Source organism: Spermophilus citellus (assembly GCF_964194105.1).
Source record: "Spermophilus citellus genome assembly, chromosome: 4".
Lineage (NCBI taxonomy): Eukaryota > Metazoa > Chordata > Mammalia > Rodentia > Sciuridae > Spermophilus > Spermophilus citellus.
Genome location: NC_138185.1, coordinates 158,669,368 through 158,690,307, shown reverse-complemented (window position 1 = coordinate 158,690,307; position 20,940 = coordinate 158,669,368). Strand labels below are relative to the sequence as shown.

General features: G+C 39.9%; 1 protein-coding gene across 3 annotated transcripts in view; it reads right to left on the bottom strand.

Annotated features, from left to right (window-relative positions):
• The window catches only part of RHOJ (ras homolog family member J), an 83,647-nt gene that overhangs the window by 31,777 nt on the left and 30,930 nt on the right, over positions 1–20,940 (bottom strand). The window lies entirely within an intron of this gene.

Below are 20,940 nucleotides of genomic sequence, written 5' to 3'. Positions count from 1 at the left end.
CTGGCATGTGTAAGGCACTGGTCTCAATCCTTGGTACCACAGAAAAATAAAAATAAGACAAAAGTATTGTGTACATTTACAACTAAATAAAAAATTAAAAAAGAAAAAAGGAAACAATACAGTCATTTCACACACACACACACACACACACAAACGTGACATGCCAATAAATATTGGAGTAAAAAATATTTTAAATTAAGCTGGGCATGGTGGTGCACACACCAATCCTAGCAGCTCTGGAGGCTGAGACAGGAGGATTGCAAATTCAAGGCCAGCCTCAGCAACTTAGTGAGGCCCTAAACAACTTAGTGAGACCCTGTCTCAAAATAAAAAAACATAAGGGCTGGAGATATGGCTCAGTGGTAAAGCACCCCTGAGTTAAATCTACAGTACAAAAAAAATTTTTAAATTAAACAAAGACACCATCTTTGGTCTATCACATTGGCAATGATAAAGGAATGGTACCTAGTACCAATGAGTGGATGAAGATGTGGGCACTCATACATGGCTGGAGGAAATATAAATTTGCTCAAGTTTTCTGGAAAACCATTTAGTAATAGAAATTAAGAGCCTGGACGTGACATTTCCCCTCCCCCATTGACTCAGCAATCTTTTTTGTATTCCAAGTAATAATCATACAAGTGTGCAAGGATATATACATATAAGAATATTCACCATCAACATGTTTATAATAGCTGATAGTTGGAGGCAACCTACCATTCAATAAGCAGGAAAGGTCCTGCCAGTTACAGAGCACGCTTACCATGGGACCTTTTAAAGAATGAGGAGCATGATAAAATATTGAGGATATCATGTGTAGATATTAGGAAAATATTCTGCATTGTGTATGTAAAATATGTATGGAAAACTGTGTTCCCATAGTTTGATACCACAAATATTTAAAACAATAAAAAATATTGCTCAAAAATTGTGTTATTATGTTGCTATTATTATTGTTAGCTATAGATTGGATTAAATGTCATCTGAATGAATTCTGTTGTTTCTCTGGGTTTCGCTCTCTGAAGCTTTTGTGTTAGGCTTATCCAGATTTATCTTAGGTTGTAGGACCACATTAGTGGTTTTACGAGGAGAGAGTGTGATGAATAGGTGTGCAGCAGTGAGGGTTCATAAACTGTGTTGCAGAGAAACTCATCTTTTTCAGAGAATTATGATGAACCACTAATGTTCTACCTATACTGGCTTTTCAAAAGTACCAAGAAAATATTGTGCATTTGAGAACGCTGGAGCCTACCACAATGTATTAGTTGCAAAGAGAAAGAAGGATATGGCCTGTAAAGACAACAGTAGTAAATTGGTCCCAGATACAGTCCTTTATTGACAATGTCTGGGCATAGGGAGATAAACTAGCCAAGTGATATTTAGAGTGTGTGTTTCTGCTCGCAATAACTTCTTTTCCAAAGTGTTGCAAGATAATTTGGAGAACATTAAGTGATCTTTCTGTTTCTCACTTTTGTGCATGGCTGTTAACCTAAGATTGTATGTACTCTCCTGGCTTTTTGTCATTCAAAGTCCTAGGAATTTTATATAATTGTGTTTTTTTCCCCTTTATTTCATTTATCTTCATCTAATATCCCCAACCAGAAAAGAAATTCTTTTCAGGTAATAAATAGGAGTTCTTTGCAGGTAAAAATAAGATAGCCTTATTTTTCATTTCTTAATGTCTGTCAAGAAATAGTCCATCAAGAAATATTTGATTACTATTTGATAACTAATCATGATCCAAAGAGGACGTGTGGGTATGCATATATATGAATATATGTATTATATGTATTTATTATATACAATTTGAGGTAAAACAGTCCTTGGATCTTTTCTGCAATAAATATATGTGAGACTATCTTTTTCTTGTAACTTAATTATCAAGTATATGCTTATAGTTTGTAACTCCTACTGCTTTTACCTCCTTGTTCACATATTTTTCCCTAATTGTTTTTCTTCAAACCACCTAAAAATAAACATATACTTTTAGAGATGCTTATCAGCAACATACGATGCCTGGTTAGCCCATCCTATCTTTAAGGTGAGGTTCAAAGCCATAAGGGACACACTGAATGTCACCTACCATCAGAGCCTATGGGATGCACTGTCATTCAAAGCCAGGAAGATGCCGTGTGCAGTGTTTGACACCTGGGGTCAATTGTGTTGATGGATTAGTAATCTGAGGCTTTGAATCGTTCTTCTTGGTTTTGCTGATGCTTTTTTGTTATTGTTGTTATGTCTTAGGTAAAGTTTGACTTATCTGTGTGTTTAAAGGAATTTCTAAAATGTAACTCAAGTATAAGTGGGGATCCATGCAGTACAATCCCAAGGTGTTTCCATATTCAGGGAGACACAGGACCAACGGCCCAAAGTGCCTGTAAACCAGTCTGATCTTTGCTGAAAATAGACACCAAGGGAGGGTTCAAGTCATAAACCATCCCACAGCTTCTGAAAACCATCTTCTTCCCTGTGTTTTCCAAAGCCTGCCACAGCTTTGGCGCCTCACCTCTACCCTCTGTTCCTTCCCAGTCCACCTGTCAATGTTTTCACCTCTCTGGCAGCACAGTAAAGCTGAGGGTTAGCCTGGTACTTCTGTGTTTTCCTTTGGGCTTTGGGAGAGAGGGAACCTGATGTATCTTCTTTCCTCAGCAGGAATACGTGGGGTGGGGGCTGGGAAAGATGATCACCTTTACCATTTAGCACCCTTTCATGTGTTTCTAACACATTTATAATACAGCCCCCCCCCCCAAAAAAAAAAGGGTCAAGGGGTCATTTGCCAAATTCTTTTATACTAATAGTACAACTCTCTCTTAGAGCCCAAGTAGTTTAAAGGATGCTGTCAAGGCCATCTCTCCTGCAGGCTCTGCTTGACCTGAGAAAGGCTGAAGGTAGAAAAAGGAATTGGAGATGGGATGGTGCCCTCTTGGAGCTGGTCACTAGTTGGTCAGAGGCAAAACCAAGTTATGCCAGAGGAGCCATGTGGATGTGTGTGGGGGGGACTGCCCTGTGTGGAGGGTGTGGAATCATCTGCTCTGCCCTTCCTTGTGAAGTCTGTCACTCAGGCCCTCATACAGCAGTAAGGTGGTGAAGGGTGGTATCCAGTGGCTGCCAGGACTATGGAGAAATGACAAGCTTGTGAAAAAATCAGGGAGAAAAATACTTGATGGAGAAAAAGAGGGGGTTAGGGAAAGAAGAAGAGGAAGGAAGGGAGAACAGGGGGAGGGAATGGGTTTATTTGAGTCAATCTGTGGAAGCTGGGTGGCCCATTGCAGGACAGACCCTGTGCTGGGCAGTTTCAGCCAGCTGGTTTAATCTAGACACCAGGACTTTCTGGGCCTGCTCACAGCTTTTGTGACCTCTTCATTGTCATACTAAACTGACCTGGTTATGTAGAGAACTCTCGGATGGGATGTGTGGCCTCTCTGGACATCCCTGAGCCTTGATTTATGACCCGTCAGCTAGGAAAACCCAAATCACTTCTGTAGGACTATTAAACTTTTAGAGCTGGTTGTGGCAGAAGAGCATATGGCCCTGGGGTTGGTTCTGGTGTAGAGAGCTCTCAGGGGTGCCTGGGACTGGGTGAGGAGAGAGCAGAAGGTACTCTGTTCTTTTCTGGCTGGACTCTCACACCACTGAACCCTGTCCTCTAAGAAGGAGCTGGGAAAGGGTCAAGATTAGACCAAGGGTGTCACAGAGGAGCAAAGTGCTGGTACAGTGAGGAAGGCCGCAGTGACACATCTGTTACCTTCACTATGGCCGGGCAACCCTACCTTGTGAAGCTCATGCTTCTCTCTCCCCTCAATCACTGGTCTCTAATGGGGTCCATGGTGCGACTGTGCAGTCTGAGCCACAAGCTCTCTCCCAGAAGACAAATGTGTAGTATGGGGCCTGCTTTAGGGATTCAACAAATGGATAAGTAGAATACTTGTAGTCACAGAGTTCATTAGGTAATGACAAATGCTAGCTGCCAATTGGTGGATAGCATAGGGGGTAAGTGATACAGGGCATGGACTGGAAGCATGAGGTTGAATAAAAAAAAATTAAGATGCTACACTGATTTGCAAGTACATAACCACCCATGACACAAAGCATCCTTCTATTAATGGTGGAGAAAACATTCTCGTTGAAGTTCAAGGCAAGAGCCACTTCTGAAGATGCCAAGAGATGTGGCTCCAAGACAAGGGTTCCAAGAACCCTTGGAACAGGGGTCCAGGAAAAATCCTTCAGTGGAGTCTGAGAGAGTATGCCCCCTTAACTACAACCTCTCTGAGCCCCCCAGATGGTTGGCAGATATGTATGAAAGTGGGGAGTACAGTCCACAGAGGAAATGCAGACAGGATATTGGATCTGGACAGGACTGAAGTACTCATTCTTATTTGCCCCTTCACTGGTCTTCAGAAACTAAGGAGGTGTGGGCGTAAGTCCAGGAGGAGTTCTGCAAGGGGTTTTAGGGTCTGCTAGGGAACGCCTCTTGGGAGGGCTGCTGGATTCCCCAGTGGGGACTTGAGGCATGGGAAGGACTTTGGCCAAAAAGAGATAAAAGAGATGAAATTATAAACAAGCCATCTTGGGGCTTGGACTGTCTCACTCCCCTGGGTCATCATGGAGGGGATATGGATCTCAAAATCCGAGAGCATGAATCGTGAGAGGAAGACAAATGACAAGGGCAAAGGACACCGTGGGAAGGGCCGCTTTTCTTAGTTGTTTATTTCAATATTTCAGTAGATGGTACCCAGCAGGCTGGATGGTCACAAAAACCCAACAGTTTCTTTTATATGGAGACTTCTGAGTGTCTTTTTGAAGTTCTGTGACCTAATTTTTAAAAATGTGCTTTTGCATCCGTGGGAATACCTGCTTTGGCTGTGCGTCCATGTGTCCACTGTGTGGACATGGCTGTAGGGGCAGCTGGTGATGTCAACTAGTTCCTCTTCTCTGGGTGAGTTTCCTCACCCTATTTTCTCCTTTGCAGTCTGGAAATTGGCATCTTGACTTCTTCTTCTTTTACCCAAATCTCTCCTGTTTTCTTATTTCCCACCCACTGAGGTACCATATAAATGGCTAGTGACTCACTGGACTGTGTACTCCTTACAAAGACAACCCCTTCTCCCCAGGCCCAGCTTAATGCTTTATGAGTGATAGATGATCAGTCAATGGGTATATAAATGTCCCTCTGCAGTCTCCAGGAGGGCATCTGCCTCAAACAGGATCACTGCAAACTGATCAAGCGCAAATAGTGATCTCAGGAGCATCTGGTGGGTGGGAGGGGAGTGCGTGGAGTCTTACAGCTTTCCCAGCACTCAGGAAATCGCAGCAGAAGGTGCTGGTGATACTTTCTGGTGTGGATGCCAGGAGAGACAGTTGTTGAATTGAAACTGATCAATTCTAGAAAACAAGAAGGCCATTGAGCCATGGCTTGGGCACACTCCAAGATAGACAGTGATGGAGTGTTTGGCTAGATCCCAGCATGGGAAGCCTAGGCGCCTCTGACACAGCCTTGTGGGATATAAGGCAGCCATTGAAATTGTCAGTTTCAGGGTCTGAGGGGAGCAACTCAAGCCCTTGACCCCAACCTCTGCAAGGGGTTGGCTCTGCCATGGCCCCGCACTGTGCTGCCCACTGCACCACAGGGAACAGCGCTAGAGCTACGGCCACTCTGCTCCCCAGGCAGGAAGCAAAGAGAGAAATAGTGGAGCACATCTGCTAATTATGTTCCAGACTTAAAAAAAAAATAGTATAAATGAACATCTTGAGACAAATTCAAACTTTTTTTTTTTAAACTATCATATTCTGTTGATACTTCAAGTGTCAGCAAAACATTTTCTCTTTTAGACTTTGATGCATGGCTCAGGTCTTCCAGCTCACCATGAGGTGTGGCATTTGTCGCTACTTGTTTTCCACATGTGATCTCAGAAACAGTAAGAGGGGAGTAGCCTTACAGATCAATAAGTGCTGACCTGCCTAAAAATAGAAATGGCTAGAGGGATGCAGAGGATGGCAGGGAAGAAGGAAAGCAAAGAATAAAAGAGTCTACTAAAGAAACAATTTAAAATATTATCTAAACCTGTGTGCTCTTATATTCAGGGAAGGGCACTGTTAGCAGATGGGTAAATTATGAATCAGCACATGCAGGCGAATGCCAGCCTGATGCTCAGGAATAAGGGCAAAAACTCAGCTGAGTGACCCTTTGTGTGACATGACCCTGGATCCTGAAGGGCATACCTCTTGAGAATGATAGAGGTCTGGACTTTTTAGAGTTTATTGAAAGAGTAAGGAAAGGCAAGAGGAATATGCGATGAATACATGTAAATACCTGAAGCTAAAGAAGGGCTGGAAAAATTGTCTAAAAATCGTCAAGTCCCATTTGAAAGGTTACCAAAATTTTCTAATCTTTCTATCAAATATTATCTCAGCTTCATGTTCTTAAGAGATGCTACTTATCTCATCATCATGACTCTGTTCTGCAGTTTTGGGTGGGTAGGGAAGATTTAAGGGACATCAGAAAGGGTGGTGGATTCCAGGCAGGAGGAATGACAGTGCATGCTAGAGGGCTACTGATTAGGAAGCAATGAGGATTTTTTTTTTTAAGAGTTAAAAAAAAAATCAGCATTTGGAAATAACCTTTGGCTACTTTGCCAGGGTGAAAAGTATTTTATATCATGTCTTTGCACTGAATTGTTTGAATTCATGAACTGGCTTAAATGGCTAGTATTGCAGAGTGGTGATACTTCTTTGCTAGGATTTTAACCACATCCTAAGTTCATGCCTTGGCTTATCCTCAGACACCTAATTGTTAAGTGAAACTGTGTTGATAGGTGAATGATCCCCAAGGATGCTCACATCCTAATTCTCAGAACCTAATATAGCAAAAGGGGACTATGAAGGTGGTTAAATTAAGGATTTTGAGTAGGAGAGATTATCCTGGATTATCTGGTGAGCTCCATGTAAGCGGAGGAAGGAAACAGAAGAATCAAGAGTCAGAGCAGGTGATATCAGAACAGAAGCAGAGGTTGGAGTGATGTAAAGGGGCTATGAACCAAGGAACGCAGACAGCCACAAGAAGCTGGCAAAGACCAGGGATAGATCCTCCCCAGAGTCTGTAGGAATCCAGTCTGAGGGCACCTTCTTTTAGCCTAGTAAGACACATTTTGGACTTCTGACCTTCAGAATAATAAGATAATACATTTGTGGCAATTTGTTACAGCAACATTAGGAAGTAAACACAGTGACTTTGTTATAAAATACTTCCTAGCTGAGATAAAAGAATTATGAAGTCAATGATATTTGGGAAGAGAGGACAGCTTTTCTCTTGGTTTAATGCTTCTGTGTAAAGACATTTTTGGTTTGACTTGCCCCAGGGGAGTAGAGAGAATTATCTGGTGGTTCTGGGAGCAGTAACTGGTGTGTACAATTCTTAGTGATGGACCAGGAAGCCCACTGCTGCGCATGTGCCCAGGCTCACACTGTTTCTGTTTGAGGCGGTTTTCTTTCTCTCAAGCAGGGGAAAGAGATATTATTTCTTAAATCCCCTGAAACACAATCTATCACACAGATATGTTTTCTTTTTTTCCCTGAATAAGTTATTTTTGTTACTTATTTACTATGTCTCAGTTCCAGAGAGTATATAAGGTGGCTTATAAATATATTTCAATTAACCATAAGGAATAGAAGGCAAATAAAGGCAGGGTGGATTAGATGGAACCAGAGAGAGGTTCGAATGCAAAATACATCACAGGAGAGCCTGTTCTAGTGCTGTCAGGGCCTGGGGTAGGCGAGGTCCATGAATTTGGCTCTGAGCTTCCTAATCAGTCAAAGGAAAGAGAGAAAACTGATGGGTGAATGATTTATAGAATCATTACAGAATCAGAATCTCATGATTTATGAATACGGTAGCAAAACACCAACTGCATACACAAGAAAAATAAAAATTGTGAAAAGCTCCTTTCAAAGTTTTTTTTTTTTTAAGAGAATTCTTATATAATATAGTGGACAGTGTTCTAAATATCTTGAGTGAATACGGCTAGATATTTCATAAGCTATTTCTTATAATGTTTCTTAGCACAAGTAAATGACTAGAACATTTCTTTCATGTAAACTAAATAATTATTTTTTGAGCCTCTGCTGTGGGCCAGGGGTAAGGTTGGGTCCTCGGACATGCACGGGTGAGCAGAACAGAATTACTCTTGTCTTTAGGGTAAATTAAGGATTTACCTTAAAGACAAGGGAGCTCACAGTTTGAAGGGGAAGCCAGATACTGTACAAATAACCTCTCACTAGGAAAGTATGAAAAGGGCCATGGAAGTGTCAGGAGGCTTACTCTTTTTTTTTAAAAATGAAATTATTGACTTATTCTAATTTGTTATATATGAGGTAGAGTACAATTCAATTCATATTACACATATAGAGCACAATTTTTCAAGTCTCTGGTTGTACACAAAGTAGATTCACACCATTCGTATCTTCTTACATGTACTTAGGGTAATGATGACCATCTCATTCCACCATCTTTCCTACCCCCTTACCCTCTCCCTTCCATTCCCTCCCCTTTGCCCTATCTAGAGTTCCTTCATTCCTCCCATGCTCCCCTGCCCCATCCCCATTATGAGTCAGCATAGGAGGCTTACTCTTGATGAGATACCAGGGCCAACCTCTTTGAGGATGTGACATTTAAACCCTTGAGCAGTAAGTAGAGTGAGCAAGGTGAAGAGCATTTTATGTTCAGTGGGAAGAGGTCAGGTGAGTGTTCATAGAACTTTCTGGGCAGAGGAAACAACATATACAGAGGCCCTGAGATGGGAAAGATGTTGATAAAAAGAAAGGCTGGTGTGGTTAGAGTGTAATGAACTAGGAAGTGAGCTTTCATGCTTTATAGCTTGGGTGCAGTAAAAGTTGATGGTAGCTCAGACCACCATTTCCCGTGGAGAGCAGGGAGGTATGTCTGCTGGGACAGAAGTGTGCACAGAGAGGTTGGCTTGCTGTTGTGGAGAGTATTTCTCTTGATTTCTGCATTTGATTGGATCTTGGGTCAACTTTGTTTCCTCACTGATTGGCTGTAGCATTTAAAGTACTTGCAAGTGCAAATTTGACATGTTGCCGAGGAGACATCTCCATCTGTAACAAGGTTCTGCTTGTAGCAGTGGTTGTTAACCTTGACAGCACCCTGGGCCCATTACAACAGAATCTGTTGAGACCCAGGCATTGATATTTTCTAAAGCTCCCTAAGTGATTGCACTGTGAGACCAAGGTTGAGACGCACTGACTGAGAGCATCAGATGGTGATGAAGCATTAAGTGTGAGGTTAGAATTAAAAACAGCATTCAAGGTGGAAAACAAGGTAGAGGAAGAATATTTCTACTAACAGGAAGTTTGAATCCAGCTATTTGCGATTTTCTCTAACCAGCTTTACATGGGAAAAATTAAATCATGATTAATTGAGGAAACTAACATCCTTGCAAACACTTTAACTTTCAGCAGCTCTTGTCAAATTTATCTGAAACACTGAACTTTATAAATAAAGATGAATTCTTAGGCGTGGCATGAATCAAAGTGTAGGCTAAATGGACACGAAAGGTTTCACCTCTAAATCATTGCCAGAGGCCAGCAGCTTTGAGCATATGGTGGCTGCTCAGTGGTAGTTTTTAACAGAACTCTAGTCTGCATCCTGTTGCTCTGGGAAGATTCCCAGGGCATCAGAAGTGACTCACGTATGCACTGAGTTGGCCAGTTCCCATCATCCCACCAACTCTTTAGAGGCTATTAGCTCTGTAAAGACAGGGACCCTACATATCTTGTTCCTTTCAGCATTTAACTCTGTGCCCTCCTCTCCTTCCTAAAAGTGCCCAAGCTTCTCAGCCATATGGAGTAGGCTCTGCCTGGTTGAAAGGGTAAATTCTGATTAATTTACACCTTTCACATATCCTATGTCCCTGATCGGTTAGGAGTTGGGACATAGCCCAAGTCAGACCAATATAGATCAGCAAGATTTTGTTCCAGGTCCTTTATTTGAGCCATGGGGGGAAGAGGTCTTTTTCTGACTAGAAGTGAGTGAGTAGCTCCAGGAACTTCTGGCAGCCATCTTGGAACTGTGCAAAGAAACCCAAGAAGGCCAGGGTAGAAGGGTGTCCTGTGAGCAAGGCACCAGGCTTCATCCGAACCTTGGACTACTCCCATAACTCACAGTAACAGATACTGTGTCTGCCTCATTCACTCTGTGGCACCAGTATGCCAATAAACATGTGTCAAATGAAAAAATGGTGAAGAGAGAAAAGGACACAATGTTAGGAAATAGAAATCAGGGTTGAGTTTATATAACCACCGAAGGGAAAAAAAACATTATATTAACAGCCAAACTCCCAGGATTTTTCTGTCTCTGAAATCTACTCAAAATAGCAAAATATGGAATTCCCTTCTGATTACCTTACAATGACAAAAGGAGCTAAAATGGAAAAGTGCAGTAATGAATAATGTCTGGTTGTGGATGGATGGGAGGGAGCAAATTCTTTTTCCATAACACTAGTACCCAGGGAAGTCTGACTCAGGTTTAAGGCATGTAAGTCAATGAGTTCCCAAACCTAAGTATTTTATTATTTCCTCAGCTTTACAAATGTTCCTCTTTATTTACCTTGACATAAATATTAAAATTTGTCCATATTTGAATTTGTAGAATCACTGGATCATGAAGGAAAATATGTTCACATTGAGACACAAGACTCAAGACTGACATACCTCATCCAAGGTTCACATTACAATTTATTAATTACTCATAAGTCCTACCAGAAGTCTGATGATCACGATGAAGCCTGTGTCATGATTTTACCTAAGATCACATTCAGATCACAGATAAAATTCACTTTTTAAAGAATAAGAATAGTTTGCATTTTCTAATAAAAAGTTATTAGTTTCTTCCCAGGCAATGAAACATTTTTATTTCTTTCCTTAAGATTAGTTTCTTGAGTTTTCAATCCCCCTGACCCCCTCCCCCACCCCTTGCTCACTAGAACATACTAGAGTCTATGGCTAGACTATGTATGGCTAGAACATACTAGAGTCTGCTCACAGAAAAGAAGGAAATAGAAACAGAAGAAAAAGAAAAGGTTTTAATTTCAGATTTATTTGTCTGAAGACTCAGGAACTTTTGGTGAGTAGGCAGCCATGCTTGGAGATGCTGTCACAACCTGTTCCTGTCATATCCACCACTTAGGAGACTTACCAGGGCTGAGGAGTCTACATACCACTGAGTGTGTACAACAGGAAAACCCTGCATTATTTCAACATAATGCCACCAACTTTTGCTTAGTCTTTATTTGGCTACTCTCTTCTCCACCACACTCGTCACTTCAATCCACATAAAGGCCAAGATTCGTATGTCTCCTGTAGGTCACCCTGATTAACTATGATTCTTCCTGGTCCTAGACATATTTTGCAGCTCTTTCCAATTCTGTCTTGAAACCTGTAACATGGATCTGGGTAGGAACCCAGAGAACAATTAAAATAAATGAATGTGTTTATTTCCACTAAGGTCTGCCTCAAAAAAATTGTTTTATAAATCCCTAAACAGGCTGTGATCTAGTTTGTCAAACTGAACTTGGAACCTGGAATATGTTCATCCTCCTACCCCACCACTGCTCAGTGATGAAATTTCGAGGCTAGCCCACAATAGCCCATGATAAACATGACTTCTTATAAATAAATATAAAAAACAGTAGGAGATTTTTTTCCACATATTGTTAAAGTGGAAAAGTTGTTGAAATTTAATCTTGAAACCTAATGGTCAAAGAAAAGCAAGGTGCAATAAATCAGAGGAGGGAAATAATATTTATAAGGGCTAACATTCACGCATTCTTTGTACCATGTAGTCATTGCTAAGTGCTTCATGTAAATTATTTTGTTTATTTTCTCACTTTAACAGCGAAGGAAAAAGGGGACTCAGGCTTCATGACATTTCTGAGAATGTACTAGTAGTAAGAGTTGGAACTGGAAATGGAGCACAGCTTTGTCTGGGTTCAGAGCTTAGGTTTTCCCTACTATGTGGTTTTTGTAAAGATTATTAAAAAAAACTCTGGATATTACAAGGCTCTTGATGTCACAGGCTTCTTATTAAGCTCAATTTCTCTAAATACCTAAGACTTTAATTTTTAATATTTTTATTATTTCAGGTTGTGCTTTTCACTTAAGAAATGGAAGAGAAGGTAGATTGCCTGAGACTAAAAGAAAAGTATTCTGAAGACTGAGTAGAAAGGTCAGGGGTTTAGAGAGGTGTGGTTAGCTATGAAGACAAGGGGGAAGGGAGGGGGACCCGTGCTTGAGCAGGGGGTGGGAAGCAGACGTGGGGTGTTGCCCTTCCCTGGAGCCTGGCCCAGGCTGTTGGCTGTTGCCAGGAGAGAGCTCCAGAAGGGGGGAAGCAGGAGACACTCCTGAGCTGGCTCTTTGAAATATCAGGAATCCTTGCACTAGGGGTCTCTTTTGGGCTTGTGAAGAGGTCATAAATCATCTAATAGTAACATGGATATTAGGTTACAGAACTAGAATTAGAATCCTGATCTGTTTGAATATTCAAAGCCCGATTCGAATCCCTCCCTCCTTTTGACGTCTCTGATGGTCTTGAGTTACTACAACTGTGGACATCTTCTATGAGGTCCGTCCTGAGGGTGGCTATGGAGCTTAGAAGAGTTCCAGACCCTTCTCTTTGTAAGCATTTACCCATGAAGAAATCAGTTCTGGTTGATACGTAGGTCAGATTTGTATAGTTTTAAAAAACCATTTTTCCCCTCTAAAAATATGCCTCTGTTGTTGATGGAGTCATCTGTTTTCTGACACTCTTTTTAATGAGGTAAGCCAATCTTGAACTTTTTATTGAGAGGATACTGAGATAACTTAAAGGTAAGGCAAAATAAAGCTCAGAAACAACAGTGCTGGAAAGTTTATGCACACAGAGTTCTTTGGAACAAAATGGATGCTTTGGGTTTTATATTTCCAAAGATGTGATGGGAAATGTTTGGCTTTTCGTTATTCAGTGACTTTTATAGCTCAGGATGTTGATATACAAAGATGGTCACACAGAAGTAAATCCTGGACACTGTATTTAAATTCATGTTTATGTTGAGAGCTACAGCTGAAGGGGCCCCAGCAAACTTCCAGCTGCCAGCTGATGATTGGCTCACAGCAGCCCCAGCAAACTTCTAGCTGCCAACTGATTGGCTCCTCTGCGGTGATGCTCATTGGGCTGTTTCCCCGCCCTTTCAGACCACTGAGCTGCTCATTGGGGGACTTTTTTTGGCTCCGCCTATGTGACCCAGCCAATCGGCCTCAAGAGCAGGAGGAGTGGGGGAGGTTGAGAGGCTTGTGGGAAGCCAGTGTTGGCAGTTGGGCTCTGAAGGAATTCCTGAAGAGCTACTCAGAGTGGTGTGTGTGTGTGTTCTAAAAATAAAGTTCGTTTCTTTTGACAAGTGGCTCCTGAATTGTGCCCAGCCAGACTGCAGGCATGTTTATGTGACTCCAGAGCTCAGGCTACTTTCAATGTGCTCTGCTCTTGGAGTGTGTGACACATGTACACACAAACAACTGTGTGTGAGTGGACACAATCAGAGGTTAGTACAATGACACCAAAGCTAAGACCTGACAACTACTTTATTTATTTGTGGAAAATTAATTTTAAGTAGTTCTATGACCTTTAAATTATTTAATATATTTGAATTTCAGTTTTCTTGATTTTGAATTGGGATATTAATACTTACTGTGATATTATTGTAAGGATTGGAGATATTGGGTACAAATAGCTTAAGAATGCCTGAAACTTGATTGGTGTTCAAAAATGGTAGCCATTGTTAATTTATAAAGCTCATCATTTTCTACTAAACATTACTTTGATTTGATACCTTGATAATGCCCCTAATAGCTTCATGAGAAACCATAATAATAATAGTGATAGTAGTTGCTAAAATTTATGTCTTCTTGCAATATGCCAATTGCCAAGCATTTTTTTCTGAGCACATTGTATCTTACATATTCCTCCCACTAAACCTACAAGATCAGAGCTCTATCATCTTGATAGAGACTGAGAATGAGAAGTTAATAGAATCACCTGTTTTAGAAACAAATGCTGTATGTGTTCTGTTAATCAACTGACATTAGTTACAGAAATTCATTTATAAAGTGTGCTTTTTACTATGTTAACCATTGACATAGGGTCAGAGATAGGCACCATGTACATTGTGCAGAAGGCACTATTTGCCTTGGAAGAGTTATTGGACTCTTACAGCCTAATGAAGATGACTCATGATTATGTGTGTCATTGGGTCAAGTCCTTTCTGGTTCATCAGAAATATTTTTCCATGTCATATGTCACTCCAAAGAGCAGAGGAATAGGAGGGACTAGCCATGGTACTTGCTAATGGGTCCATCACTACAATGAGGACCAGTTGATGGTGATACCTACTGGGTTCCTTCAAGACCTAAGAGAAGAAATACTTTTCTTGGATTTTAGAAAGATTTGTTCAGATTAGGATGGTGAAAACCTGAACTTTTATTTGGTCACTTTCCTTCCTTTGAAAGAAAATTGAATTGAAGAAAAATTCAATTAAAAAATTATGAGAAGGTATAGTTCTCTATTTGTCCATCTTTCCACCTTAAATATTTCTGGGCCCACAGTATGCATTCCCCTGGGTTCTGAATCGAGTAGTTTCCTTGTATTGGTGACATAGATAATCCAACATGTTGACTTAAACTGTAAAACTCAATAGAAAATGGGAGCTTTATTATTTTAGCCATTTTCAGAGTTTTCTATTTATATAAAGAATATTGCATGTAGCAAACAGTTGAGACCACTCCATTTTACATCTTTGGGTTATCACTCAGCATAACTTCTAACATTGGAAGAGCTTATAAAATTTTCACTTAAAATGGGAGTTGGGAATGGCCGAAAGAAAATCATGGCACAGAAACGAATGGGGAATAGGAGGGACTAGCCATGGAACTTGATGATGGGCCTATCAGAAATGGACAGGGGACTGGGGCTATGGCTCAGTGGTAAAGCGCTTGTCTAGCACATGTGAGGCACTGGATTTGATCCTCAGAACCACACAAATAAATAAAATAAAGGTATTGTGTCTATCTACAACTAAAAAAAAATATTAAAAAAAAAAGAAATGGACAGGGCTGGTGTGCACTCTCCTGTTGGAACCTGGCTTTTCAAACTTTGTCTGAATGGTAAGAAGTGGAGAGAGTGCTTCTTCCTGCTACATCAACACCACCCAACAATACCTCCAAATAGAATTTCATTTGACATTAAAACAAAGATGGAAGTCTTATGGGATAGAATCCCACATTCACAAGACTATTAAAAATATTTTTTTTTGCAATATGCCAATTGCCAAGCATTTTTTCTGAGCACATAGTATCTTACATATTCCTCCCACTAAACCTACAAGATCAGAGCTCTCATTCCCATCTTAGAAATGATGAGACAAAGGATGAGAGGTTAATAGAATCACCTGTTTTAGTAACAAATGCTACATGTGTTCTTTGAACTTTTGTCCGTGCCATTGCTGGGTACATTCTCATCCATTGCCCCTCTCCTCCACCCCCACCCCCTGCCCCCAGTATTCCAAGCCACTCACTTCCCTTGGACCTACTACCATAGGATTTGCTTTGCAGTCATTTTCCACCACAGAATGGCATTTGGTGGGAAAATTCCAGAGGTGCTGGTGATTTCACCCATGACCCTTTAATTCACTTGAGGGTAATGTGGTCTTTAAAAATGGTATCCTCATACCACTTATTAATTTTTCTTTATTCCATGGAGTCTCCTGGCCTGAATATAAATTAGCTTGACATTTAGCTACTGGATCAACCAGTTCCTGCAGGGACTTTTCTCCTGAAGATACTCTGCAGGCCTCAGGCTGATTTCTTAGTTGGCTTTGGGAGCTGGCCTGCACTTTTGTCCTCTTAGCCCCTTAACAACGCCACTAACTGCTTTGCAAAGCTAAAAGGATATTGATGTCCTTGTTGTCTGTAAAGCTGCAGAAAAGCACAGGACAGTAGTTAATAGGAGTGTCCTTTTCTTATACTTGCTTTCCTTTATATTAGTAAATCCTAAACTCTCCCTTGAAGCCACCAAAAAATACTGGCAGGTCATCTTTCTGAATGTGTGCCAAGAGACAGGGGAACAAGTATTTGTTTAAGATATAAAATAAAACGGGCAAGTTTGATGAAATTAGAAATCTCTTCCTTTCTCCCTGTCTTGGAGCTCTGAGTATTTATGGCTATATTAAAGGCTCAGGAGGATGCAAATGATTTTTGGTACTTGCTTTCCCAGAAAGCTTAGAGGATGGATGATCAATACTATTAGGATGACATTGTATTTTTAACTTGCTGCTTAAAATCCATATTTTATGTATGTTGTCTTCCAATGACTATGGAAAGAATACACATATGGTGGGACTTCCTATCACACTTGACTCCTGCCCTCCAAGTAGCATTTTGTGAGCCACTCCAGAACGGAAAATACCCTCAGAGGAACATTGCTGGGCAGTGTTCTCATCACCTGGCATTTCTTTATATTAGTTATTATGTCTCATGAGCTCTCTGGCAAGAAGGCAAGAGAAATATTGGGAGAGGGCTTGCCAGGGATTGAATTTGTTATCGAAAGCTTTATTTTTATATTTAGTCCACTGTTGAACACATTCTTAGCAAATTACAGTTTCTACTTCATGGAACTATTATAAAAAATAGGAAAAAAAATGCAGTGGAATCCTGTTATGATGTCTCAGTTTATATATTAAATGAGTTGAATAATTTTTCTTGAAAAACCTAATTTCCTGGGAAAAAATCCTGACATAACTTGATTTCAATATGTTTTTACTTGTTCTGTAAAGACCAGTTGGCATTTATGAAGTAGCTCTTGGGTGACCTAATAATAAGAATGTAAAAGAAATGATGTTGTTGTTTGTGGGGTTGATTTTTTTTAAATTTTATTTTTGATTTAAAATTTTTTAATTTAAAAATTTTTCCATTAAATTTAAATTTTATTTTAAATTTTAAGTTTATCAATGCTGGGTACTAATCATCCATTCCTTTCCCTCACTGTTTCTACCCTGTATTCAGTGTGAATATTCTAACATGTATTTATTCACTGTTTCTTTTCTGTGGCTTGGAGCCTTCTACTTCTTCATCCAGATCTTTTTTTTTCCCCTTCTCTGAGATCAATCAACCAGCAAGTATTTGTTATGTTGTACTGTAGCAGGATTTTCAGGAATTAGACTATAATTCCTAAAGGAATGGAGAAGATTTCAGTCCAAATTGCTGTGCAGAGAAGTTAATATAGATGTATCTCATGCCAAAAAGCACTTAATAGTTTTGATTACCATAATAAATATGTGTCTTCAAAACGGACAGGGTATTTACCTTCTTTTTAAAAAATACAACTATGCTTGGACTACTCTAGAAAGTCTATTCATATCCTATTTACATTTTTTTTAATTGTAATGGACACAATTACCTTTATTTTATTTATTTATGTGTGCTGAGAATAGAACTCAGTGCCCCAAGCATGCCAGGCAAACGCTCTACCACACAGCCCCAGCCCCAGCCCCAATATCCTATTATTATTAAAACTTTTTATGATTTTGTCTGATAACCAGCCTTCACTGGTTCCTATTGATCAAATCTAGCTTCTTACTCTATTTTCAATGTTAAACAAACTATTCATTTTTATCATTGCACCAAATTTTTGGAGTACTTATCATATGGGATAAAATATAAAATTTTGTGATACTTTACACTGGAAATATAAGTTGGGATCCTTGATTCCAAGGATTGAGAGTAGTGAGATTCAAGCCAGGTGTGTGGTGGTGCATACCTGTAATCCAGGTGACAACAGAGGCTAAGGCAGGAGAATTGTAACTTTGAGACCAACCTCAGCAACTTAGAGAGTCCCTGTCTCAAAATAAAAAATAAAAAGGACTGGGACATAGCTAAGTGGTAAAGTGCCTCCTGGGTTCTATTCCCAGTACTAAAAATAAAAGGAAGTGAGATTCAGATATTCACAAGGGTTGACTTAGTTTATAACCTCCTCTTTTCTCTGCCCTTAATTCCAGAAATCTTTACAATACATTGGTAAAAAGCCTTCTCTTTCCCTTCCTCTAAATTGTCTTTAGAGAAGTCTGTTTCTCTGTCCTGCAATAGATTGCCATGGCTCCTGCAATGCTGCTTACAGTCAAAATACCCTGGCCTGACTTTCTTTCCCTTGAGCTACTTAATAGGTGCAGTAGATCAGTCAAGTCAGGGTCTGACAACCCAGTTAATGAGTTCTAGTCAAAGCAACCTTCAAAAAAAGCTGAAAGCCGTTGAAATTTCCCAAAGGAGTCAATAATAAGTATTTATATTCCTGACTTTAAAGGTTCTTAGAATAATGTGGGAACCATGAAAAGTCCATGGGACATCCTAATTTTTCTCTAATAACATGGGTCCAATTTATTGCATGAAAGTTCATTTTAAAATAGGTTATGCTTGGCCATGTGTAATAATCCAGAAAGACCCAAGGGCTAAGTTTGGGCTTCTACTCCCCTAGCACCCAGTCTAGGGCATGATATGCCCGTTTGGTTTTATGGTTGTGAGCATGGGGTGTAATTCACTCTGTTGCTTGCTCATATGCAATGTAACCATGTCCTGTTTCCTAGTTGTGCTGTATTGTTTATTGTATTGGAGAAATGGAGAAATGGAGAAATCAGTTTACCTACCAGGACCTGGAGGAATATGCACTGATATATAGGAAAACCCTCCTGATAGTTCCAGAAGCACAGCAGAACTTTATAAACTTCATGCCCATAGAGGTTGACAATCCCTGATCTGAAACCCTTGGGACCAGAGGTGTTTCAGATTTCAGAATACTTCGACATATATAATGAAATATCTTGAGGTGGGGACCCAAGTCTAAACACAGAATTCATATGTGTTTCATATATACCTTATATGCAAACCAGAAGGTAACTTTATATGATGTTTTGTAGTGTGCCTGCTTTTTGACTATGATCTGTCACATGAGGCCAGGTGCTTCAGTATTTCCCACATGTGGCTTCATGTAATGCTCAGAAAGTTTCAGGTTTGGGAGCGTTTCTGATTTTTGATTTTCGAATTAGGGATGGTCCCTCTCTGTTCTCCCACATGCAGCTACATGTAAATGGCTTAAGACTTTCTCCTGAATCTCTTAGAGTTAGATTCATACCAGGCTGATGATGACTTTTGCTTCAACAATTTACAGAGCTTCCTAAAATTCCTCTGGTCTTAACTACATTTTTTCTCATATGCCTGAAGAAAACAAGGAAATAAAGCAAGTGAGCAAGAAAAAAAAAATGCAGCATTACCTCTTATAATACTTCTAAAATCGATTTGACTTCAGATTTCTAAATAAACTTGAACTCCACAATTTTTTTTCTCATCTCTCACTTATGAGTTATTCAGAAAAATTTCTTCCCTATGTGAAAGATTCTCTGGGTTAAGCCATGATTCAAGGCTGGTGGAAACCTGAGCCAAGAGGTGAACTCATTAGCGTGACTCTGGAGTGTGGCGAATCTGGTCTGAAGCCTGCCAGTGCTCAGCAGCTGCAGGACCAGCAGGACAGAGCAGGGTGGGAGAGAAGCCAGGCTTAAGTGCGAGAAAAATTCCTTTCGCATCTAAGTTGTACTTGCTAAAGAATGAGAAGCATGTGAAAAATCCCTTTATCTCACTATGTGGACCAGGTGTGATGGAGAGAGTCCGAGGCTACACATCAATTAATTGAGTCTAACCTTCAAATCCAGTAAAAATCCATAACAAAAATTAGATTGATAAAAATGTAGAGCTAAAATTTCATCAGCATTTCTCAGTTTTATCTCTTGTGTGTACCATATTTGGATGCTAATTGGAAAACCAGATGAAGAAATTTGCCCTTTGGAACCATAAAGTTTTAAGTTAAAGGGAAACTTCACAAGTGTGTAATTGGAGTTTTTGACTAATGGCTAACAGAATGCACGTCACACACCATTTTCCTGCTGTTGGCCTTGGAGGAAAACTAGGAGGATTTAAGAGATGATAATGACTCTCAAGAGCAGACACTTTTAATTCTTAAAATTTAAAAATTTCTAGGGATTGCAATTGATCTGACATTCATACTGTTTCAAGTATTGTGTAGAAGACTTTGGAAACCAAAGAAAATTATCCTTTTTACATTTTAAAGTCTTTGCTCATGAAATAGACTTGAACTGGTTAATGTTTTGTCAGATCATACTTTTTAGATTATGTCATCTTGTTTCCTAGTAGGGCCAAGCTCAGTGTTAAAAAAAAAAGGCGGGGGGGGGACTGAATTTTTTTCTCTTGCTCATATTTTCTCTTATTTTTATAGGCAAATTATATTTCATGAAACATCTGCTAAAAGTCTTTTGGGATAAATTGTGCGTGTGTGTGTGTGTGTGTGTGTGTGTGTGTGTGTGTGTTTCAAACCTCTATTAAGAGAGAATTCTGTGCAGGGTGAGAGGGGTTAAATTTCATTCTGCTACATATGGATTTCCAGAACTATTCTTTCTGATATGCAGATCTAACACAAAGAGGGTGGGTAGGATAGATATTCAGTGGATTAGACAAAGGAGAATGAAAGGAAGGGAGGGGAATGGAAATAGGGAAAACAGTGGAATGAATCAGACATAACTTTCCTATGTTCATATATGAATACACCACAGTGAATCTCCACATCATGTACATCCACAAGAACAGGATCCTAATTAAAATAACTTATACTCCATGCATGTATAATATGTCATATATACTATCATGTATACCTAAAAAGATCAACAACAACAACAAAAAAGTAAAAAGAGAATTCTGGACCTTTCAATGCTTACTGGCTACTAGAAAATGTTCCATGCCACATATAGACTTGGGAAAAAATATTCCAAAAGGCATTAGCTGGGTCAT